The 27193-nt window shown below is 34.9% G+C and overlaps 1 protein-coding gene across 1 annotated transcript in view; it reads left to right on the top strand.

The window, feature by feature from the left end:
• The window catches only part of PCDH15 (protocadherin related 15), a 1372333-nt gene that overhangs the window by 588557 nt on the left and 756583 nt on the right, over positions 1-27193 (top strand). The gene's annotated exons all lie outside the window — the stretch shown is intronic.

Genomic DNA, 27193 nt, shown 5'->3' with positions numbered 1-27193 from the left:
ATGGAGCTCTGGATTTTATAAAAGGAACTAGAGATGCTATAATATTAAAATATTTCAAATATAAATTATCTACTTGTAATCAGGCCAAAGAATAGCTAGAATTTTGGATTCTTCCAATATGCTCGGTAGTGTTAATGAGGTGAACTTTTATCATCATTCAGGATCCACAAAACACTTTATTTAAAGCCAACTCCTTTATAAGGTATTTCTTCTTAGTTCTGAAAGTAAGAGGTTCTGCAAATTGTCATCATTATTAAATATATGTTTATACTGCCATGAAAGTGTTACATTTAGTTTAAATGTCTTGAATAAAACGTTGTTATTTGAGTAGTCACTGAAGCACCTTTGCATATGGCAGCAAAACTTTGGTCTGGGAATTAGAAGGTTGGTTTTTATTGGCACAACTAGTCCTTACTTCCCAGAGCATTATCAAGTATGTTATGTTAACTCTGTGATCTCAGTCAAGGTACCCTTCCAGATATAAGCACTTGCTGAGCCCTTTTCACCTTTTGGAAAATAATGGGTACGGAATATTTCTCTTAAGTTACAAATTTTCACAAAGAAACAAAAAATAGCTAGCTCAACAGAGAGAGAGAATTAGAAGGAATAATGTACAGACAAACTCATGGCCAGGGGCATGGGGCAGATGCATCTTATCTGTCTCACCAGGAATAATGGCACATTAAAAGGAACAGGGGCAGCATTTAAAAGCAAAATACTACATCTAATGAATGTTTTTCAACCCTGTTCTCAAAAATTGCACACACACAAAATGATAATATTTGTATGGCCCACGGTGGAAAATGTTTGTGCCTATTTATGCCAGAGGGGTATGGTACAGTGTTTCGGCAATCCAAGGCCTTACCAACCACCAGGCCCTATTTAGAATCTTCTGAATGGTATCAAGGTCCACCTGAAACCCATTTTCTGTACACCTTAGAATCAAAGAAACAAATCCTATAAGGCATTCAGTTTTGTCTTTATGACGCCTTGTTTTTATTTTGTTGTTGTTGTTTATTTAATTCTGTTTGCCTTGACACTAAGTACCCAAAACACCCTGGGAACACATGGACTCTGGATCATGATCCTTATAGATTTTTATTTTAAAATTTTCTTTTGGTAAATATTTGTTAAATACTATTTGCAACATTCTGTGCAAGGTGCTGGGAAGATACTGAGGGATAAAAAAGAGCAAGAACTTTGCTCTTACTAAAGATTATATTCTCAGTGGAGGGAGGTGATGATCAGAAAATAATCCAGTAATAAAACCTAAACTAACCCTTTGGACAAGAGTTATAAGGTGGTGGGAGGTATTTTGCCATCCATTATCATGAAAAGAGCAGTGTATTCTATTTTTCTTTAATTAGATGAGCTAATTTTCTCAAACCATCCTGTTAATCTAGAACAGTTTGTCTGAACTGAAAAACAGTAGACAACTCAATTATTTCCCCCCAAAAAATGTAATCATTGAGGGATTTTATCTTTAAAAATGGCACAGGTTTCTTAGCAGAAAATGGTGGTTTACGTAGCCTTAGAGTCAATGTAAATTCTTCATTCTCTTAGTGGTTGCATTTGGAAATTATATGACTGGAATATTACCATATGCCATTTTCTTTTCACTGAAAATGGATTCCTCTGTGGCATATTGAATTGTTTGAAGAGTTTCTGGAAATGCATCTCAAGTCTGGCACAATTACATTAACTAAAATCTTTTATTTAATTCTAAAATTTGTGATTATCCTTCATTGCCAGAAACACTTCCGTCTATTTAGGGCTAAGAATCTCTAGGAACAATAATCTAAATAGGGAATTTAATGGATTCTTATGGAAAATATGATAGATTGATTACTTACTTCACTCACTTTTTCATTCTATCAGTCTTTGAGTGCCTAAAATGTAGTTGACCCTTCACAAAACTTTAAGTGTGCAGAAAGGGCTAACCTTGCAGGCCTGAGACCACTATCCTTCGAAAGACCAGTTTTCAAGGTTGACCCCTGGCTGGCATTTGGGAACTTGGATTTCTTGAGGATTTCCATCATTATCAACTGCGTGTGGCTCATGCTACATAAATTATTTGTAAAAAAAACTCATGAATTTGGCTAAGTACCTGCTTCCCTTCTCAGAGTCTGGGATTTTCATACATGCTAGGCAATCAACATTAAGTCTCTAATGAGTTTTTCTGATGCACAACATTTTACACCTGTTGTTACAATTCACTGCTGGAGGAATTTCTTGCATCTGTGTGACTCCAGTGGGAAAGGGCTTCTGGAAGCTGGCACCTGGTTTCCTCTGGACTTTATCTCATGTGTCTTTTTCCTTTGCTGATTTTGCTTTGTATCCTTCTACTGTAATAAATCATAGCTGTTAATATGTCTATATGCTGAGTTCTGTGAGTCCTTCTAATGAATCATTAAACCTGAGAGTGATCTTGGGGACCCCTGTGACTCAGGAAGGATTATATATATATATATATATATATATACACACACACACACACACACACACACACACACTAATTGTGATCTCTAAGATTAAAATCTTATTTGTACATGAGATAAATTTGTACATGAAAACCTTTTAGATCAGTGGTTTTCAACCAATGGTGATTTTGCCCAAAGCGGGATGTTTGGCAAGGTCTGGAAACATTTTTGGTTGTCACACTAGGGGAAGGGGAGTTATCCAGTGGTTAGAGAGAGGTCAGGGATGCTGTTGAACATTCTACAATGTATAGGACATCCCCCACTGCAGTGAATTATCTGGCCCAAAAGGTCAATAGTTCTATGCTTAAGAAACACTATACAAGAGTACAAGATTATATTGAATCAAATATCAAAACAAAGAATGTAGAAAATATGTATTAAAGCAGAATGCCACAAAGGAGAAATAATTTAATCTGAATTGAAGTTGCTACCAAGCCTAAACTTAGAATGCTTATGAAACTCATGGAGACTAAAAGACTCATATTCCTTTCCAGTAGTTTGTGTATCCACACCATCCCCAGTGTTTAATGAATAGATTGAAAAATAGAATATTGTTTTCAATAAGAACAGCATCAGAATTCCTTTCTTGCAGGATGTGTACAACTCCACTACTTTAAATGTATAATATGTAAATATTACGCGTATATCCTATTGGTGCTTCCAGGAAATGGATTTGGAACACAGAGTTTCAGATATCTATTATCTCTGCTGGAATTCTGGCTGTGCTTCTATAAATTATACTCCTAGTATTAACAAGAAATGAGCAATAAAAAGATTACTTTATATTGGTCCTTCACTTCTTAAAATAAATTCTTACATTCTGTAGAAATAACAATGTAAATGATAATGGCAGCACTATGGGTTAAATAAATAAATGAGTCATTTAAACTTCAACCAGGCCCACAAACTGAGACTATTCTCAGTATATTAGTATGGTGAGTTTAGAGAGATAAGAAAGTGAGGTAAGGCTTCAGGGAGGTTCCCAGTTCAGTAAGAACTTGGGCTTTATTGTTAAGCTAGCTGGATAGATGGCAGGGAAATCTTAAGAAAATAGAAGGGAATAGGAATGCCTAGCACCAGCCATGGTTTTTCTCAAATAACTCTTGATATATAATATATATGAGCATTTGGGGATATATATATATCTCCATCCTATGGGTAATGAAATTGTGTCAAATTAACCTTGGGATCCATCCAGGGCATGGGAGAGCAGCATTATGTAAACTTGATGCGAGTCCAGGGTGAATTAGGCATTTTGGAATCAGATCTGGAGTCAAATTCCAGTGATCCTATTTACTGATTGTGTGACTTGAAGTAAATTATTTAACTTTATTGAATCTTCTTCTAAAATTTTGGTGCGATTATGATAAGTTTCATGTGGAGCTCAAAGTAAATGCTTAATTTTATGTTTAGCTATTGTTCTTGTGGTGACTTTTTCCTCCCAGAAGATGCACTGGAATGAAGGGAACACTTCCTGGCAAACTGAGTTGGATCATTTATCTTTGTGGACACATGGCCTCCCATGTGAGGCTGTGAGGACATAGCTACAGTGACATGAGGGTAACAGAAACTGACAAAGACAGAAGGATAACGTGTGGCCACCCCCAATCACTCTTGTAGGTAGATTCCTCACCTAGAATGAGTGATGTGTTGAAATAGTCAAAGGTAGGATGGAAGCACTTGGTTTCAAGAATCACTGTTTTCAGTGATTAAAAGTAGCACAGTCCTCTCCATTGCTGGAAATTAAGGACTCCATGAAATTCTCCTAAATTAAGTTTTCTTTCATGTGGTGTAGAGCTTAACTAGTTTAAGTTTGAGGTTAAAGTGCTGAAAGGCCAATTTGAAGCTTAAAATGTAAAAGAATATGAAACATGGTAGTTGGGGCACATTTTGAGAATGTTAAAAAGTAATAGTGCCTTAATAGTGAAGAGTTTAAAGAGGAGGATTTAGTGTACGTGGAGCTATTTACCTCACTGTTCAGAGGAGAGGCTATTCTGACAACTATTTCAATCAGTTATATTCCTATTACCTAAAATAATACCTTGCTAGACTACCACAACTCCAAGAAAATAGTCCATAAAAATAACTTCTATAATGTCTGGCTCACTCAACAGTATTGTAACTAGTGATTAAGCTTCCCAGACATGTGGAAACCGTTAAAGAAATGTGCTGGCCCATATTTGAAACCACTTGGGCCATCACAGCTGATTGATTTTACATTCTGTTTTTATATATTAGCCAGTTTTTAAATCAGCGAGTTCTGGTCACCACCCCCATTTTTTTTAACCTAAATGGTCCTGTATTAACTGACAAAAAATAAGTTTCCGAACGTGCCAAGAGCATGGAAATCCCATGAAGTAATAGCAGTATGTGGAATCCAGCCAGAAACCTCCTGCCAATCTTACCGATTTCAAGTTGAATGCCAGATTTGGTGTGTTGTGAAAGCAGCACATTCATCCAGCATGTGTCAATAGACACTTGCCCACTTAGAGAACTCGTTTACCCTTATGAGATATATTATATACTTGTTGATTCTTTTTATTTTGTGCAGTGCTTCTGATTAGATCACTTTCTTTTTTATGTTTTTTCAATATGTATAAAAATGGATTTGGTTTTTGTTTCACCATTCTTTGAATAGTATTTCCTATGGTTAAAGGCAATCAGCAATCTAAGTTTCATCTAAGCTCCAATCACATGCAATTTATAAAATCTTAGAAGAACACAGGCAGGTACTAAGTAGTGATCAACTTACTTTTGGAAGAACAGTTTGATTTTTTTATTATCTGCCACAGTCATAAGCCCAGTGAGTTGATTTAAATCACTGAGGTACAATTGCTTTTGAAAGACTTGATTTTACCTCTTCTCCTGAAGTACTTATTAGCAACAACAAAAAAGTCTATTCAAAAATTAACATAATTCCATGTCACGAAGGAAATTTTACTTACAAAACTTAATTAGTGATCAAATAAAAAAGACTTTGTGAGGAATAGAGAACTTTGCAATTTGTTGGGAACATTCACAGAAGAGACATTTGTAAGCAAAGACAAATGTATTTACTGAAGTACTGAGGAATTATCACTTCCTGTCCCTCATTAAGGAATAGGTGTCTGTTCACTGGACTGTGTCTGTTGCTTAGACCGGCCACAAATTTGTTGCTCAGACATTTATTTATTATAATATATTATTAGAGAAATAATTACTGACCTAGAAGGAGATATATATATTTGGAACCTTTTACATTTTCTTTAGAAATATAAATTCTGACTTTGAATCTTTAAATATATACTTTTTATAATCACCTTCCATAGCCTTCCTGTTGTCTCTGTTTTTCTTAACTTCATAGTCTACAGGTTTCTGGAACATTCTAGTTTTCTATTTGAGTGTTTAATCAATTATAAGGAAAAGATACTTTATGATTTTTCACATGCTGATCATATAATATGTGAACTTTGATAGTTTATGGTCACTACATCTAGTTCCTGCATCTAGTTTTTTTTCCTCAAAAACTGTGTTCTCTCTTGTGTGTATATTTTTGTGCATTAGTTATATATTTCTGTTTAACACATTTTCCCAAATCTTAGTTAATAAAGCAACAAACATTTATTATCTCACAGTGTTTAAACTAAGTCCTCTGGGTGTGAATACCTCACGAAGCTACAATCAAGGTCTCATTGAGGCTGTAGTCATCGCAAGGCTCCATCAGGGAATGAGTGGGTCCTCTTCCACAGTCACTCTAGTGGTTGTTGTCAGGATTCAGTTCATCCCAATCTATTGGAATGAGGGCCTCAGTTCCTTGCTGGCTGTTGGCCAGAGGCTTCCTTCACTATCCTGTCATGTGAATCTTCTTTATTCAGCAGCTCACAACATGGAAATTGGCTTCAACAGAGGAAGCAAGTAAGAGGGCAAGAAAGAATGAGCAAGAAAAAAGTCACAGTCTTTTGTTATCTAATCTTGGAAGCTATTAATCTCCAGCATGATTAATCTCAAACCCACTATCAAGGGGAGGGGACGGGACATGAATATCAGGAGGAAGAGATCACTGAGGGTCATTTCAGAAACTGCCTACCACGATGTGTGTGCATTTGTGTATGTGTGTGTGTCTTTTATGGAACAAAGATTTCTTCTCTTAAAGCAACTTGATTTTACTTTCTTTGATTTTCTTATTAACCAAATATTCTAGAACCCAACACAAGAGGATAAAGACAAATTTTAGCATATACTTAGTCACTTGAAATATTTAGGAACAATATTTATGAGCACAGCATAAAGTACGTTATGTTAAGGATGCTACTTTTGCCCTATATTATTTTGGAAAGGATATATTCATCTCTCCTTCTCCTTTTTCTCTCACATCCTAGTGATTTATAATGACTAGATTAAAGTATACTTAGAAACCAGATTAAGGGCTGTACTTTGGGGTATTTGTATAAGCTTATTAAAGTGTGAATAAGTGGTCCTGTGTGAATTTTCATAATCTTTAACCTATTTTTCCCTGTTGTGTCATCTGTTTGTATTTGCATGAACCAAAGGTGGCTTTTGAAATAGGATCTTTTGGATAAAATACGAATCAATAGTAGCATGCCACTATGAAGGAGTCATATAGCAATATGTAGGGAAGGGGGTTTGATTGCAAGACAAGCCCTAAATAAACTTCTAAGTCCTTCCAAAGTTGTACACCTTCTCCTTCTATATCCAGGCCATATGTCTCAGATTTCACTAGTCTGAAATCATATTTTCCTCTAATGCCTGAATAAATAGCCTGACCCCAGTATTACTTGATTTTATGTAAGAATTTAATCATTTACCGGGTATCCAGAGATTTCCAGGGACATGTATCTGTACCAAAATCTTTTCTGGTTTTAACGTGCCACCTCTATTTGCCATCTTGTTCCAGATCAGAACCTCTAACCACTTTGCTGCAGGTTACCCATTTCTGATTTTTGTCATACTCAAGTAGCTCTTTTCTAAACACTTCAACTGAGTTGTGAACACCTACCCATCCTTTCTGAAAATGTAGTGAGAGGAAAGGCAAGTTTGTAATTTTTAACAAAATTATGCTGAAGATTTATGATAGTGATGAAAATGTTGACACAAAGACATTTAAAATTTAGTAGGCAATATGACTGTCGTCAAAGAACATAAATCCATAATCTCTATAGTTGTTCACCACTGGGTAATGTATAATCTGTGAAAGACGTAGACTTCTTACCTAACTCCAGGCTGCCATCCTAATACAGGAGCTAGTGTACCACCCTACTATGAAAATGTCCTTGGGCATTTATCTCCTATCTAGACAGCAGGCCTTAAATACAAGTCTCTGAGGAAAGAATATGTTTAGATCTCACCCCAGCATAAGGCCAGCCTCATAGAAATCTACAGCAGACATTTACAATCTCTTCAGGAGAAAACCAGTGTTCCAGGACCACGGGTGGATAACCTTTCTCTGTGTCCCTCAACATGGCAAGGTCTTCAACATTCAATGCTTAGTATATTAGAACATTTTCCCAGTCTATCTTCTTCGGTCTTGAGTAGCATCATTGTTCCTTTTAAGTAGGGACTTTTACCAGTTTATCTTCTAATGAGTGGTAACAACTAGGCTTGCATACAACCTGTCTTTATGTTCTCTGTTCCCAATTTCCCTAGTCATCTTCTGAAAAATATCTCACACACATACACAATCCAAGGATGAGCAATATTAAACAGGTATTGGATATTCTAGGTTCATAATTTGGAAAGTTTCTTGCATAGACAGCTTCTTTCATGATCACACAGAGAAATGCGGTGATAAGGGTAGAGTGTTAGAATGTTAGTTGTTTTCTATAAAGATCCAATGACTTTATAAAAAAATAATTTTGAGTGGAATACTCTTAAAATAAATGGTCACATATACACTGCTACATACATCCAGATTGATTCTAACAAGTTATGATGAAAGGGCAAGATTTATTTAGCATCCATCACCTCAAACCTATCCCACCATTTGTGGTAGGCAGAGTATTGGGCCCCCAAAGATGTTAATGTCCTATCTCCCAAGTCTCTGAATATGTTAAGGTACATGGCAACTGGAAATTAAGGTTGTTAATCAGATGACATTGAAATGGGGAAATTATCCTGGATTATCAAGGCAGGCCCAATGTAATTGCAAGGATCCTTTAAAGTGGAAGAGAGAGGCAGAATAAGTCAGTGCCAGACAAGCTCATATTGAAAAAGACTCAACTGGCCATTGCTGGTTTTCAGAATAGAAGGGGCCCACAAGCCAAGGAAGAGGACCAGCCTCTAGAAGGTAAAAAGTCAGGGAATAGATTCTCCCTTCGTGTCTACAGAAGGAGCACAGCTCTGCCAACATTTTGCTTTTAGTTCAGTGAGATATATTTTTCACTTCTTACCTCCAGACTAAAAGATTACAAATGTGTGCTGTTTTAAGCCCCCAGTTTTGTAGTAACTTATTACAGCAGCAATAGGAAACTAATATATCATTCTTCATATTTCTGCACTACCAATGATTATACCTCCTCCAATATGTAAGTCTTCTCTTTCAATTTCTATGTAACTTGACCATGTGATCTCCTCTGTTAATGGGGCCATTAATGATCTCATGACATTGTGAAGAATATATAATATTTGGACAGAATATTTTAGTTAATAATACAAAAATATATATAGTCCTAGTTCATCTCTCTTTCTTTTCTTTTCATCACATTACTTACAGCCAAATGTCACTTGTCTGTGATAGTGGCATTTTAATTCTGGATCTCTGCAGAAAGTGATGTGGGCATCTAATCTAGTTTAGGTTAGGTAGATCTTTTTAGCCACTCTGATGGTCACAACATAAAAAACCTAAATTAAAATATGTGGAGTCATTACCATCATTTCAGCCAGGTTATTAATTGTACAGACATTATTTTCAGATGTACCTTTTAGAAACTATTATTTCCATATTCCTGTTTACCTCCTTGCCCCATGATAATCTATTCTAACATAGCAACCAAACAGACCCATTTAAAAGCCCATGTCAAACCACATCATTTTTCTGCTCAAAAATCCTCAATGACTCCCCATCTCATTCTGAATAAAAGTCAAATTTCTTAAATGTCCTGCAGCTGCTACATGGTCTGACCTCTTCTTAACTCTCTGGCATCATCCCCATAATAGTGTCCACTTCCATCACGTGGCTCAGGTCACAGAGTCTATTATTTTCCTGGAACATGTGATATCTATTCCTTCTCAGGACACTTGCACTGTTCTCTCTACCTAGGATGCTCCTCCCTTATTATCCATTTGGTTGGCTCTCTCACCTCAGCTTTTCAGAGGGACCTACCCTGGACACCCTATTTAATGCTGTAACCCACCTCTCTGGCCTCCTTATACACCTTTTTTTCTTTTTTCTCTGTAACTGGTCACCTTCTAACGTACTATTCACTTATTTATTTTGCTTTGTGATTCCCTGCACTAGGATTTAAATATCAATGTGGCAGTTTATAAGTCTCTTTTGTTCATTACTGTGCCTTGTTAGCAAAAAGAAAGGTGCCTAGTACATTTCTGCTCATTAATATTTATTAAATTAACCTTTAATTACTAATTTGCCATAGAGTCAAGATCTTAAACATAACAGTTTGAGAGTTTGGGAAAAAAATCTAAGATGTCATCAAATTCATTCCTTTGACTTCACAGGTGGAATAAATGAGGCCCAGAGAGATTTCACAGCTATTTTCACCAAAAGTAGAAATAGAAAGCTGCCCTGATTTTCTTAACTATTTAACAAAACTGAGTACAAGTCACTTACATAACTTTGTACTTATAGTAGTAGCAGCCTAAAACTCCTTCCAATCTTAAACATTTAGAAATGACTAACCTATTGTGTTCATTGTAGTTTATTTCACTCTTAATGGAATTGTTCACTTCTAATATGACATTCACTCTTATCTTTCCAACACACTTTCTTAACACTGTTATTTATTCAGTAAGTATTTTAATAGCCATGATGTGTAAAATACTCCTGTACTACAGTGAGTGTTTCAAAGATGGATTGCAGTGAGCGTTTCAGAGGTTTATGATTGCAGCTTCATGATATGTACATACTAAGTCAGACATCTCTTATGTGCCAGTTAAGATCCTTTCAGTCTCACCTGTCTCTAGGACAGATGGCCATTGGACAACAACTCTGGGTAGTCTTTGACCAGTTTCACAGGTGCAGCATGGACAGGGGCTCACCTTATGTCCTTGCTGTGCTTCTCTCACCTCCCCCTGAAGGGCTTCAGTGTTACCACTGAGGCATGTGATGCTTTGGGACCCTCTTAGCACCCATATGTATGCAGCTTAGTTGCATAGGGAGTTGATGCTCCTTTGGATAAACATTTGATCAGTGGGAAACAGGAGCTTGCCTACAATTTTGTCCTCCTGGAAAGAGTTTTTTTGACCTCTCTGAAGACAGTCCTTCAAAACTGAGTGTTCCATCACCCGTGACACCAGCAGTGACCAGCTCAGTATCAGGCTGTAATATTGGCTCTGGTCTTCCTTGCCTCACTCCCCTTTTCCCTCACTCCTTACTCTCTGGGGCTGTACTCCTAACAAAATTGTGGGACACTAATTTTTGCCTCAGGCTTATCTTTTTGGGAAAGGCTGACACACTGCCTTTAAGGACCTTGATACCTAGTAAGAGAAGGTCAATTCAGACCTACATAACTACTATAAAAGACCTTGGGATATATCTTACTAAACACACACTAAGGACTACACAAGTTCAGAGGAATGAGAGCTCTTTTTTTGACGGAGATATGGAAGGATGTTTGCTAAGAAAGTAAACTTAATTAGGTATTAAATTATAAGCTACCTTTTGCAAGAAAGAGAATGATGAGGACAACAAAATATATAGTGCTGGTAATGGTCATAGCATGTCCAGGATGTAAGTGCGTGTGTTAAAAGTAGTTAAGTCTGATTACATTTCTAGATACAGAAAGGTGTGTGTGTGTGTGTGTGAAATATGTTGAAATCATCTTCCAAAAGCTACTTTGTAGAGAATAATTCTAATGGATATTGATCATTTGAAATTTTAGATTGATAAAGTTACAACCCTGACTCTGAAATGTGAATTTTATCCTCTACTAAATTAGGGATTACAGCTTTTATCAAGACAAGTGGCCACACTTTAGAGAAATAATGCAGTGATACCATTGCATAGGTTTCCATGCTACAGAGCTAGGTGCAATCCCCAGTGTGCCAATATCCAGGATTGTTGTGAATTCTATACACTCAAGGGAGATAATCTTAAAATGAAGTTTGACTTGGAAACTCAAGATCCTGATATTCAGAAAGCATGGTTCTGAATTTATGTTTATTTCTGCTACAGTATTCAATTGTATATTCAGTACTTCAAACAGAATTTTAAAAAAGGAAAACAAGGGGCTTCCCCGGGGCTTCCCGTGTGGTGCAGTGGTTGAGAGTCCGCCTGCCGATGCAGGGGACACGGGTTCGTGCCCCAGTCCGGGAAGATCCCACATGCCGCGGAGCGGCTGGGCTCATGAGCCATGGCCGCTGAGCCTGCGCGTCCGGAGCCTGTGCTCTGCAACGGGAGAGGCCGCAACAGTGAGAGCCCGCGTACCGAAAAAAAAAAAAAAAAAGGAAAACAAAAATAAGCAAACTTAACAGCCAGTAAGTCAGATAAGCCCTTTAATGCACTCCAATCAAATTGGACTGATTGCCATTCTCATATCTTTTAGTGGCTGACAAACCCATATCAATAATTGATTTTAAAGACTCTGAGGTCTGATGAACGAATCACTCAGAAGTATGAGTAGATTTTCTTGATTAAATATGTTTGAAAAAAAACTATAGGTATTTTCTTGAGACAGCTACATTGCTATTTTGATTCTCATTTCTGATTTACATGTTTTTGTAGATCAATGCAACTTCAGATTACTTTTGAATTTTATGTTTTGTCTCATTAATTTCTTATTTTTACATTATTTAACATTAAAGTGACTGTGTCACATTCTGATTAAAATGAGTCTTACCTTACAGACTTTCTAAAATTTCATCTTGAATTTTAAAATTTGAATCTAAGTTGGAAGAATGAATAATTTATGGGTAAAAATCTCAGGAGAACTTTCCACCCATGTTATTTAAATTGAACCATTTGACTATTTTAATGAAAAGAGGCAGGAATCAGAATTGTTGCCCAAAGTAAGATTTTAAAATGCTGCAAGTAGGTACATACACCTGTTAACTATGCTTAACATTATCTTGAAGTTCATACATTCTCTCAAAATCAGATCTGGGATTTTTGAATTACATTCTTACAATGTGCCCCTCTTAACCTCCTCCTTGCCAAAGTGTTTCTCCATTAATTGAGTGTGGAGATGAAGAAAACTAGTGGTGGGTGAGAAAGTGATAATTTTATAGGCTGCTTGTTATGTTGTCATGGGCAAGTTACATTTCACATTATAGCTTTGGAAACAAGATAAGAATGATAGTATTTTTTTAGCTTATTTTATTTATCCAAAATCTTTACCATCTCTCCATTGTTCCCACCCCACCAAACATATACACTGCCTACTCCTAGGATTTAAATCAATCAAAATATTTAAATATTTTTCGCAGCCTCTCAGTGATTCCATAAGACTATGGATGGAAGCATGTTGATGACACGTTTTATAACAGATACTTCTACTTTTGTAAAGTGAAACCAGATAAATAATTTCATAACATGGAAATCAGAAGAGACAGTGGGATGACAATTTTTTTGTTTTTCCGAAAATCAGGTGATAGTAACATGCCCACCTAATAAAGGTACAGACAATCTGTGGGTGGCTTTCATGGCTTTGGTTCAATGTTAGTTGCTTTATTCATATTATCTCATATAATCTCTGCCTCAATTCTCTATGATATGTGACATTATTACCATTTTACAGACTTGCTCAAAGCTAACTCAAGGCTAACTAGTTAATCAGTGGCAGAACTAGTTTAAAAACTAAGTCCATCTGAAAACCGTATCCATTCCATTCAAAATACAATGAAATTCAGAATATGGGAAGAAAATATAAATTTCTTCTTGTGTTTGTTTTAAAAGTAATATTTGTCAATATATGTGTGGCTGTAAATAGTACTATTTTAACTTAATTTAATTTTTTTTTACCTTTTAATTTTTTTAATGTGATTTATTGATAGTTCTCTTGAACATTCTCTGGGAATTTCCCTCCAAAAATATATAGGGGACCTGAAGCCTACAAAGAATCATTAAGTGTTTATACATATGACAAAATCTATTTTTTCTTGTAGATTTTTCTATACCCAAAACTTACATAGATTTTAACACAAAAATCCCTAAAAGAGGTAGTATAATAAAGTAGCTAACAATATATCAGACATTTTTTAAAAGTCACTTGTATTGAGGTATAATTTATATGTAATAAAAATTATTATTCTTAGATGTACAGTTCTTTTAAATTGTGTTTTTAATTTTCATACAGTAAAATTCACACTTTTGTGTGAGGAATATTATGAGGTTTGACAGACACATAGAGTTTTGTACCTACCACCACAAAAAGGATACTGAAGTAGTTCCAGTACTCCAAAGAAACTATTCTATGCAGCTGCTTTGTACATATTTTGTTGAATTCAAACACACACCTACATGTTATTACCTACATGGTAATAATAGTATAACAATAATGAGATTGATTTAGAGGAATGGTCTGTAGAATCAAGCTCATTATATTAATAAGCATATCATATGCTTATCTCTTTTTTAATAAGTGCTTACCTCTAAGAGTACTTATTTTCTTGGGAGATTAAATGAAATTGTTCTGTAGCATTTGCTTTCTTATTAGATATTTCTGAGCTTTTTAGTCTGTTTTTTTTTTTTTTTTCCCTCTCTTAAAAAGGGATGTAAAAGGCTTTTAATATTGCCATTCACCTCTACCCCTACAAAAGAATGATATAAAAAAGTGTTCAGGACTTCCCTGGTGGCGCAGTGGTTGAGTCCGCCTGCCGATGCAGGGGACACGAGTTCATGCCCCGGTCCGGGAGGATCCCACATGCCGCGGAGCGGCTGGGCCTGTGAGCCATGGCCGCTGGGCCTGCGTGTCCGGAGCCTGTGCTCCGCAACGGGAGAGGCCACAACAGTGAGAGGCCCGCGTACTGCAAAAAAAAAAAAAAAAAGTGTTCAAAGATTGATAAACTAGCAAGCTCTCATTTTGTAGCCTGATCTTGGGCAAGTGCTTTTTAAAAAGGGAGAATGATGCCCTGAGGTTTGGATGATTGTATTTTTTACTGTTGCCTACATGAGTTCAGACAGATTTCTGTTTAAATCTCCTTTAGTTCACATGCTGACCTGTGACAACCAAGTCAGTGCAAATTAGTAGTAGTTGTTACCAAAAGTGAATTCTAACATGCAACTCCTCGATCGAAAACAGTTGCCTCAGTATTCTAAGCCCAACCTTTTGTGTTTGTCTTTACTGCCAACAATTATTAAGCTCAGCCACTCACATGGACGCCAGCTATTATTCCCTCTTTCTCAGTTTTAGCTTAAGGCTGCTCTTTTGTGCCAAAAAAAAAAAAAAAAGCTATTAAAAGATACAATTTTCAAGTTCCTAAATAACTTCTTAACTGGTATACAGTGAAGTATAAACTTTAGACTATTTCTTTATGAACAAGGCGGCTGTGTTGCCTTCTTAATTACATTTCTCCTTACATCAGAGAAATAAGCTGCAAAATTATAACTTTGAATCAAACTTAAATCCATTGCTTTGTCATAGTCCATTTAGCTCATCACTTCATAATTTAAACCTTTATTCAGTTTCTCAGAACATAGGCATCCTCTTCAATGTTTTTCATCTTAGAAGTATCTCCTTGCACTTTTATAATTTAAACACATGTTTGTAAATAAGTAATCCTCATTTATAGGGATTTTTATTAATAATGGTTAAAGTAGTAGTATCCATTATTTCTGTGATCTGTTTTTCAAAATGAATCCCAACAGTTGGAATGTTCTGCAACTCAATGTGATGTGTCTTATTTTGACAGTCAAAGCACATAAAAATCATTTTTGTGTTTGTAGCTAGTGGGAGGGGGAGAGAGAGAGAGAGGAAGAGAGAGAGTAGTTTTTTTGTGAGTCCCCAGTCTTATTTTTTTCTCTATAGTTTATTAAACCATATAAATTTTACCTATACTCTTTCAGTGAAGGTACACTACTATCTACAGCCAATAGTAAGTTATTAATGGATAGGAAAGTCAAATCTATTCAAATAATTTATATAGTCACCATACGGAAAGACAATTATTTTAATTAAAATTTAAAACAAGCATTGTACTAGGGAGAAAGTGGTGAACTAAAACAGTTATACGTCCTGATCCTGTGAGATTCACTATAGTTTCCCTATATATTTTTAGTTTGGGGACAGACCTAGAAAAATACGGTGGGATTGCAACATTTTTCTTAAAAAATGTGCTTAATAATTTCTATTAGCTGAATCATGAAAACATTGGGGTATTAACTTTTTAAGAAAATGTCTTCTCCCTAAAAATTGAATATAGAAGAATGCACTACAGAAATGATTTTAACACTTTTTTCAGACTTGAATGCATTTGTTTACATCACAAATGTAGCAGTTACAAAAATGTAACATTAACTGAACAGAAAATATGAACACACATAAAAAGTTACGTGTGTGACCTAGAAAGGTCATGGTTTGGGAATGATAAGAGGACATTCCTGTTATTGAAGAGGTGTCAAATGGTTGCCCTGAAGGTTAACCCTCTTTGACATGGGCTTGAAGAATTAAACTTCCTAAATCCTATGTCTGGTTAATGAAGCCAAGGTATGAAATGTAGTGCTGTCTTTAATGAATTTCTTGTTATTTGAGAAACCTCCAAGATCTTTTTATTACATACTTGGAAAAAACTACTCAGTCAAAATGCACTTTCTCAAAAGTTCTGATTTCTATACTGGAATTAGATTATAATGCTATTGAATTCAGTTATTAAGCCTCTTGAGAAATGATTTGTTGAGTCTTATTGAGGATAAAGATTAAGTATTTTACAAGATATATGTGTACACATCTGAACCTATACATGGCACATTGAATGCAAACACAGTCTGAGAGTATTCTATAAGTTCTGTTATTTCATGTACCTGTCTCTCTGCTTGCCTCTCCACCACTGAAAAAGGCTGCCATTTGGTTGTGACTGGAGAAGTTATTTACAGACACAGGTGATGTTTACGATAAACAGTTCACCCTCACAGGATACCTGACACCTGTCTCAAAAAGAGATCTCCTTCTCTGATTACAGTGCTGTGTCCCACTTTACTGTCTGACATTATTCTTTCTAAATAGTGTATAGCTGTGAAGTTGCAAAAAAATATATAAGTGAAGAATGAAAGGACTGTTAACTGGTCAGTTTCTGATGTGAAAATTGAAGCTCAGAGGAATTAAGTAACTACAGTCAGAGACATTAGCAACTTCACGGCCTCTATTCTATTCATCACACTATATTACTTCATTGACAAGCGTCAGACACAGAATTAAGATGACTGCTTGATTCTTCTGGGGAGCCAAAGCACAAAATATTGTTCCAAAGTTCATCAAATCAAAAGTCAAATTAGAGTTGGTAGGAAAAGAACTTAATATTTTTGATAAATTTATTATGTTTTGCTTCTTTGAGTCTAGGGAAATCAATTTGTTTGGCAAATTTTTTTTAGTTAATTTTTTAATCTATATAAATAAAATTCTTATAGAAGAGAATACAACCTGATAGCTATATGGCCAAATAAAATTAAATGTTCTTAGAGCTTTATCAGGAAGTATTTGTTTCATAATAAAGTTTTTAGGCATGCTGATACTTTGCACAGAGACTGTATTCATGAGCTAAAATATGGTTTTTAAATCTCCCATGGTCAGTAGAATTCTGAATAGTTAATCAGTCCAGACTGTATTTAAACTGTCACTTCCTCAATTTTAGGAAGGCCACAACAAAGCAGATAGAAAGAAGTAGCATACACTAGCAATCTGAGCAATACTTACTCTGCTGGTATACAAAACAGAAACAGTTTTTCACCCAATACCAGTCTTATTTACTTAAATACCCTGGTCTTCTGCTTCCATCCAGAGTGTTAACCTGCAGAATGACATGTGTGACTAGTTTTGGAATTTAACTGTGTTGAAAGTTTTTCTTTGATGTGGACTATTAAATGCAAACAACTTTAAATTATTCCCTTTGTTTTTTTGAAATTTTATTCAGTTACAAATGGCTATGTCTAAGCACACATGCCAGATTGAATGAATTCATAAAACAAAATCTAAACAAACAACTGTTCTAAAATGTACTCCAGTGCATTGAGGGAATGTTCAAATATATTTGTTATATGGCCAGTGGTTTATGTTACCTACTAGCTAGGGGCATAAAAAGATAATCTCTTTAAATTTTGAGGTGGGGACTGAAAGCTATCTTTATACCTCTTATCCATGTTAACTTCTATCATACACATATTACATATTTTAAACACAGAGTGCTAAAATCTGTTTTACTGCATAGTAAAGTTCAAAGTTCATCTAAAATTCCCACCTATTTTATAATTATCATGATAAGTAAATTTAAAGATGTGAATTGTGATACAATAAACACAGAAAAATGATTAATTCTGTGTAGTGTTTCAGTTTAGACCTATATTAATCCCCAACCCACTTGGTTAACTATCTCTATTCTCACCATTTTACTGGTGAGAAATAAATTACTAAACTTATTTACTAAATTACTGCTCCTTCAGAATTGTAACCCCAAAGCCCCAGTGAAACCTCTCCCAGCCATACAACAGGTGCCACCCATCAAACTTGTTCTCCCTTATTTGCACTGACATACAGAGGTCTTTCTTTCCTCTACTATAAATATGAGATATTTTCTGAGATATTGTCTATAGTACTTGAACTTTTTCAAAACATCCCTGCTTATTGTAAGCCTTCTTAAAACACATCTTTTCCCCATCAGTTTCTCTTCCATCAATATAATATTTCTTTATATGTTTCTTCCACTGTCTGTTGTGTCTAAGCTGTTATAATTTTATCATTTTATTTAGCAATCCTGAATTGACATTTAAAACAATAGTTTTAAAATCTTTTTTTGAAATTGAAGGACAGATTTTTTTTTCTCTAAGCTTAAATGTTCAACAAAGATTTTAGCTCTTTTTTTTTTCCTACTGGTAGGTTCTGGGTTTTGCAGACACAATGTATTTTCTTTATGTCCTCTAAGACCTATGTAACAAATTGAAGAATGAGTGGAAAATATAAGAGATGATTTCATAATATCATGTAAAGAAAAAAAAACTAATTTCTATTCTCTCAACATTCAAATTAATGAGTGCCTCAGAAGACCTAATTATCCTGACAGTATATAGCAGAAATATCTGTAGGTATTTCAGAATTCAGCAGTGTTTAACACATGCTTTCATAATCAAGGGCAGAAAAGCCAGAACCAGTTAAACATCATACAAATCTAAACACCATTAATGATGAAAGATCTGGAAATTAAACTGTGAGAAATAATTATAGAAATGGGATATTGTATGTGAAAAAAAACACTTTATTGAAAATTTAGTTGTTTCCAATTCTGGAAGGTTAATTTTTTTTTAATTGAGTAACTTTTACTGCATAGCCACAGACATTGGAACACAGGTTGAAAAAATAACATATATTTGGGTTTCAATAAAGCTAAACTACATAATTCATAAATGTGTATATTTTTAATTGGGATTTCTTTCTAGGAAGTGATTGGATATTTCTGGACATTTATAAGCAGAGAAATCTTACTAGAAATCATGGATATTGTAGAGGTAATATTTTTAGTGTAATGTTGGCTATATGACAGATGTTTAGGTTTATACCTACTCAAAATTATTTGGTCCTTTAGTTTTCATACATGTAATTAATAGCTGAGAGGTTTTGATTCTTCAAGTTTTCCTTATGTTATTGCCCTGGGAATGGATATCTATGGCTTGTAGAAGGCCATATGAGTTCAAGAAATTCATAGTGACAATTTATTCCATTTCAATAATGAAGGTGACTTGTTTCCAAGTGTTAAAGGTGCATGTTTGTCAAATTAAATGTCTGAAAGGGAATGTCGCTAGACCTAGTCACACTGTCAGTATTCAAAAAAATGGTATTAGAGCGCCCTTAATGCTGCTTCGATAATATGTTGCAATGACTTGAAGTATCAAAGGAAAGGTATTTTCTTTCTTTGGAGTGATAAATAGATTAATCAATGGGCCTGAACTCCTCTTGACTAGTTGTTCAGTTCCAGCAGGAGCTGTGACAAGAGGCAGCTTCTTATATGTTTAGCAGGTACAATAAGTAGATGAGTCAAGGAAGTGAGCTTTAAAAGAATCCTAAGGCTCTTCTGAATACAGTATGTGCACACTGTCAAACACTGGAATGTAGTTCCTCAGGTACAGGTGATCCAATGTCCTGGTTTTCCCACATCAGGCATAGTTACACCTGCTCTACAATTATTCGCAGCATCCCATTTCACTCTCAAAATTATTCTAATTTGGAAAAAAATTAAACAGCCATCCTACTGCTAATCATAAAATTTGAAATGAAAATAATTAGGTAGTAGATTAAGAAAACTGAAAAACCGGGTCATTGAGTAAAGAAGTAAGAGAAGTAAGATAAAAACTTTTTGCTTTGTGTTTTTTATTGTTTATTTTTCTTTTTTCAGCTCACATAAATGAAAGTTTCATTTTGTTCTAGACTAAGTATATCTTGCAACACCAGTCAGAAAAATACTTCTGCCTCTTCTACTCTGTGGCAGCAAGTTATGGCAGGGTGGGAGCAGAAGCTAGAGGGAAGGTATAATTCAAAATCCTTTTGACACAAACAGGCCGAACTTAGTCTGTGGCCATTACAGAGGCTGCTATTTTCTACAGCAGCCAATAGATAATGAACAGGCTAATAATAATATAATACATTGCTATTCCAAAGCTCTGAGTGGTGGGTAATATAATCTTGAGGGAGGAATGTTTCACTCAGAAATTTAACCAACAGTGAGAATCAAATCATCATTGTTATTAAATAACATTAAACATGATTAATTTTGAAACTAGTAGTATCCATCACAATACCTTTCCAGTGCTATTTATTGATTTATCAGTGTTTGTAACCCTTAGAGGCAAGCTCTTGTCACTAGATAACTGATGTTTCATTTACTGGTTTTATAAAGAATCATCTCACGATCCTCCTGTGGAATGGGGACTGACAGCATCGATTGGAATTAGTGCAATCAGAGGAAGAAGGATTACTCAGACTTTTGCTTGGTGGGATCATGTTAATGTCTTTGTGAATTGCTGTCTTATGCAAGATGTAATACTCAATTAGGGATTGTTAGTAATTGCTAAGACTTCTTGAATGTTTCCTTGTGACAGGCATATCACTAAGGGTTCTTTCTCATTTAATCCTCTAACAATAGAAGGTAGATACTATTATTTTTATTGTAATTATTATTATTCTTGTATCCATTTTACAGAAGATAAAATTGAGACCTAAAAAGATTAAGCAATGTTTCTTTTGAAAGAAATATATATTTATTTCCTAATTTATAATAATGTATGGAGTAGGCTAGTTTCCCACTCTCCTCTATCCATCCAAGAGTAAGTGCAGAATATTGAAATCAAGCATAATATTCTTTATTTACTATAAACAAACAAACAAAAACAAGCTGTTTCTATAGCATGTGATTAAATTTCAGGCACTATGAAGAGTATTTGCAAAGATCTTGTTTTACTGGTTAAGCAACTGGTTTCTAATTGGAGAGAAGGGTAACTTCCACATAGTGAATCCTTTACCTTCTGCTCTGGAGTGCAAGAAGATACTCAGTGACTGTGAGAATTTAAGGCAAAAATCTATAGCCATGTCTCCATAGTCAACATAGAGTTATTCCTCCCCAAAACCATGGCACTTCACACCAGGATGTCTAGCTCAAGAGGTGAAAATTTAAAACTCAGGAAATTGTAAGAACAAGTGTTTATTTCAGAGATTTTGTTCCTATTTTTTCAGTGATCTTTAGAATTATTACAGTTCATTATCTGAGAGGACAGTTATGAGATTCCATTCAAGAATGGAAGGTAACTTCACACACACACACACACACACACACACACACACACACGCTTTATTCTGACCTCTATGGGGGTTATTCTGACTGTCTTTAAAAGGTGTGTGATTAGGGGTTAAATATTTGAAGTAGCCCAGTTTCGAGCCCAGGAGGAAGCCAGTACTATGAGAAGTAGCAAAATAAGAGCTGAGAGACAATCTGGATACTGATGTCTGTTGATGGAAAAAGAAAAAGAAGAGAGAAATTTAAACCAATAGCAGCAAATTCACAGGGCTGGCAGAATATCAGAAAGCAGAGGCAATAAGAATGAGCAGCAAGTATATTAATAGTGGGAAGGAAAATTAGTTTTACATCTGAAACCTCCTTCAAAGTATTTTAGATCTGAATTTTTTAAATGTGGATGCCCCCTAACTCTAGTTAAATATAAAAAATGAAATACATATATTGTCACCATTCTTTTATTATACTACTAAAATTAATTAAGTAGACAGTCGTTTCTCAGAAATATTACCAAACTACTTTATTCCGAAGCTACTGACATTTCCACATCCATATTTTAATTATTACCTTGGTTTTGCATGTTTTAATTTACTTGCAAAGTTGATTTTTACAGTTTTGATTAATTCTCTGTGAAGTTTTAAGGTGTTGGTACATAATAAACATTTCTTCGGATGCAACAAAACTCTTTCCTTGTCCAAAGAAATTCCACTCCAAGAATGAAGGTGACACATCACAGATACACACACATACGTGCACACTTTATTCTAGTAAATTACTTAAGTGGAAAAGAAAACAACTAGAAATTTGGTTGAAACACAATCTTGACTTCAGCAATCCTTTTTTTCTGTATAAACTCCTTGTAAGCTCTTTTTCAACATCAACCTCTTTTTCTGCATTTTGTATGTATTTATATAGATGATATTTATGCTATTTAATAAGTTATATATCATAGCATCTCAGTGAAAACTACTCAACTCTGTAAGATTCAGCATATTTGTCACATTTTAACCCAGGCTTACTCCCTTATTGGATGTAAATTGAATAGCATATATAAGCTATGTCCCTTGGCTTTATAACTTGTGTCCCTGAAAGCCCCTCTGCACTGTTGCCAAGGTGATTTATCTACAATATAAAACTGAACTTACCCTTTCTGTTTAGCTTGTCTATGGCTCTGTTGTGATCATCTATATGGCATACAACATGTCCTTTATATCACAGTCCTGGTCTGTTTCCCTGGCCTTATTCTCTAGCATGCCCCAACCTAATGTTCATGTTACAATAATATAGAACTGTTATTGGTTCCTCAAATACATCTATGTCTTATACAATTGCCCGCATTCGCTGATACTTTGCCCTTGCCTAAAACATTATAGCCCCTAACATTTACTTATCTAACTCATTACCTACATTGAAGGTTTATGTTAGATAGTGTGTCCTCCAAAAAGACATTCTTGACCCACTGGGTTAGGATGAGTGCCCTTGCTCTTAGTTTATATCATGTTACTGCTTACCTTTCTCAGAATTATCTGTTTGTGTGTTTCTTTATTCTGTTAGATCGCAGATTCCTTGATGGTAGAGCACATGTGTTTTTCATCTTTGCATGGTCATTACTGAACATTGTAACATTGTATCTGGCAGACTTGGCAGTAAGCATATTTATTGAAATGAAGTAGCCAACATTTTCCATGAAATCAGAATCAGAATTTTGTCTCAAACCTGTATAGAGTATCTTGCTTTCAGCGGCTCCCTCACACTTTACACAAGAATCAAGTCCAGGTGGTTTGTAGACTTAATAAGAATTCTGGAAGATAGAGTATCCTCATAAACTTGGGTAAAGAGTGATTTCTTATATGGGAGACTAAAGCACTGACCATGATGAAAAGATAGGTAAATTGTTCTACATTAAAATTTTAAATGCTCATCGCAATACATAATTAAGATAGTGAGAAGACAATTCATGGAGTAGAAGGTTATATTTGTAACACATATAACTAAAAAAGAGCTAGTAGACATTATGCTTTTCTTGTTGATTTGTGGAGTTTCCTACATATGCCCCTGGAGAATGACAGGCAAGAGGCTTCAACTAGAACCTCACAAGGAGGCTAACCCAAGGGGCAGTAAACTTATGAAAAGGAGTCCAATTTTATGAGGAAAATGCAAATTAAGATTGCAACTAGGTACTTCTACACACCCATGAGAAGGACTAAAATTGAAATGAAAGGAACCCAAAGTAGTTGCAAGAGTATGAATCATCCAGGGTTTTCAAAGACTGCTTCTGGTATAAATATGTGAAATAACTTTAAAAAATAGTTTGACATTATCTTCTAAATTAAATTAATACATATACTATGATCTCAAAATTTCCCTCCTACAAATATTGTCATCAGAATTGAACTATTTAAATACTGCTGCTAAGAGCATGCCCCAAACTGGACACAACTCGAATGAACATCAACAATAGAATAAATTGAATAAATTATGGTAAATGAATAATATATAGCCACAGATTACAATACAACTGAATTAATGTTTTACATCCTCCTGCAAGAATATGAATTGATCTAACAAATGTTGAGCAACATTAGCTGCCCCCTGCCCGCCACACACACAAATACTGTTTTATACCATTTTCATGACATTAAATAACAGACAAAATGAAGTTTTGCTATTAGAAGCCAAAGGGGAGGAGGTATGGCAGAGGTTTCTAATGATATTATTTTTCTTTACCAGCCTGATGTTTTCATGGGTATGTTCATGCTGTGTTAATTTACTGAACTGTACTATTAAATTTGTACATTTTTGTAAAGAATGGTGTATTCATCAGAGTTCTCCAGAGAAACAGAACCAATAGGAAACACAGACACACACACACACACACACACACACACACGGGGAGAGAGGAAGAGAGAGAGAGAGAGAGAGAGAGAGAGAGAGAGAGAGATGCATAGGAGATTTATTATAGGAATTGACTCACAAGAACACGGAGGCCAAGAAATCCTACAATCTATTGTCTGCAAGCTGGAGAACCAGGAAAGTCAGTGGTATAATTCAGTCAGAGTCCAATGACCTAAGAATTGAGGCGGCAATAGTGTAAGTTCCAGTCTGAGTCTAAAGGCCCAAGAATCAGGAGTGCCAATGTCCAAGGGCAGGAGAAAATGGATGTACCAGCTCAAGCAGAGAGTAAATCGGCCCTTACTCCATCTTTTTCTTCTATTCTGGCCCTCAGAGGTTTGGATGACGGCCACTGCATTGACCATCGTAGACTTTACTTAGTGTACTGACTTAAATGCTAATCTCTTCCAGAGACAACCTCACTGACACACCCAGAAAAGAATGTTTTACCAATTATATGGGCATCTCTTACCCCAGTCAAGTTGATATACAATTAACCATCACATATACTATAATTAAAATATGTAATATTTAAAATATTTTAGGGTCCAGTGGAACCAATATTATTACATGGAGTTATTATGATATTTTTAATTTAATTTTTTTTACATTTTATTTTATATTGGAGTATAGCCAATTAACAATGTTGTGATAGTTTCAGGTGCACAGCAAAGAGACTCGGCCATACATTTACGCGTATCCATTCTCCCCCAAACTCCCCTCCTGTCCAGGCTGCCACATAACATTGAGCAAAGTGCTATACAGTAGGTCCTTGTTGGTTATCCATTTTAAATATAGCAGTGTGTACGTGTCGATACCAAACTCCCTAACTATCCCTCCCCCCACTCTTCCCCCCGGTAACCATAAGTTCGTTCTCTAAGTCTGTGAGTCTGTTTCTGTTTTGAAAATAAAAGTTCATTTGTATCATTTCTTTTTAGATTCCACATATAAGAGATATCATATGATGAATTTAAGTTGGTAAGAATATTTATGAAGGGAAACTATGTCATGTGTATAATGAGTATAGAAATAGTATAAATAAATTCTACTAAGAATTTATCTAAAGGAAATGATCATTGCTATACTAGTTATGACTAAGAATGTACATCACAGTATTACTTTATAGAGGTAAACATTCCCATCTTTAAAAATGACACCATTGCCCACCTGGATTTCAAACTCTATACCTATCAATTTTTCAGTATCCCTCTCCTTCCATTAATCTCACATCTGATTCAATCCCAGAGTTAGTAATTTTTTTTAACTGTACTTCTCGTCACTACTCCAGTCTCTCATTCAAACTTCTCTGCTTCCACTCAACTTCTTAATATCCATTCTTCAGAAGAAAGGTCTTTAAAAAGATGCGTTAGATTATATCACTTTCCTTCATATATTCCTTTGAGTGAAAGGAGGGGGCTACAATAGAAAATAACCTTCTAGACACTCTCAAACACAGTGTCCTTATTTCTTTTATAGGAATTATTACTATCTGGATTTTTATTTTTTATCTGATTTCTATTTCTGTAATAGAACATAGGCTTCATGAGAAGAGGATCATCCTAGTGCAATAAAATAGAGAGAAAAGATGAAAGTGACTTTAGAACAAATCTGAATGTCCAAACACAGTGTATTTAAAGTATTATGTAGCCATTAAAAAATATTGAAGTTGAATGTTTCTTCTCACAGAAAATGATTCAATGTCTTATTTCCCTCCCTAAACCAAGATGGAAATTTAATTATTTAATGCACTTACTGAGCATCAGTTGAAAGAATATATTTAAAAGTAACCTTAAAAGTAAAGCCATATACCAAATAATCATTAAGGCATAGCTGATTTTTATACATTGATGTTGTCCATTTGTTTTCAACTATATAATGACTAATTTGCCAGTAAAATATCTTTATGAAATATTAAAAGGACAAAGAAATTGATGCATTTACCTCCATTAAGATGTTAAACTGTGTAACATTCCAAGTATATTATTAGAATACATTAAAATATACATATTTGTGTATTTTCCCCTAGTTTTCAACACAGGGAGTGCTAGATAAAATGGTAGTATGATGAAAATTAAATCCCACTGTTTTTATTTCTAAGGCTAACATTCTCCCATCACTTTCCTGTCACCCCGCCACCTGCTTTGCTCTTGGTTACACATGAGAAGATGCAGAGAACTACTGAATTGTAGTTTCAAAGGTCAGATGGGATTGCAAAGTTATAATTATCATCATAATACAGTAAAAATTGTTTGCTAACCATATGGAAATCATGTAGAAATCCTTTTCTTCAGAACTCTTGTTACTACTATCTATATTCACTTAAGATAGGGCCTTAATGAAGAAATTTACATGGCATTCAGTTTATATCATGTTGATGACTTTTATTTCAAAACATGGCAAACTTTTTCTTCTGTGACATGATTTGATGGAGATATATTGTACTAATTTTTCTTTTACATGTAACCTATATTTCAGAATTTTCAAATCTATTACAAAACCCTCACCTTTTAAAGGTGACATCATGGATAAAGATTTTGAAATATCATATAAATGAAATATATTGTCTGAAGCTTATTTTTTAAATCATTTGTCAACATGCAGTTACCACTTCAGACATCAGATCTTTGTCCTCTAAAGAGAAAGAAATCTTGAACAAGCTTAGGCTCTTTTTTTTTCCTTTCTGAGGAGGAAGAGCTTCCTTCCATAAACATACTCACTTGATTAAT

The sequence above is a fragment of the Stenella coeruleoalba genome (assembly GCF_951394435.1).
Source record: "Stenella coeruleoalba genome assembly, chromosome: 16".
Classification (NCBI taxonomy): Eukaryota; Metazoa; Chordata; class Mammalia; order Artiodactyla; family Delphinidae; genus Stenella; species Stenella coeruleoalba.
The sequence above is the reverse complement of the archived record's forward strand: the minus strand, read 5'-3'. Positions and strand labels throughout refer to the sequence as shown.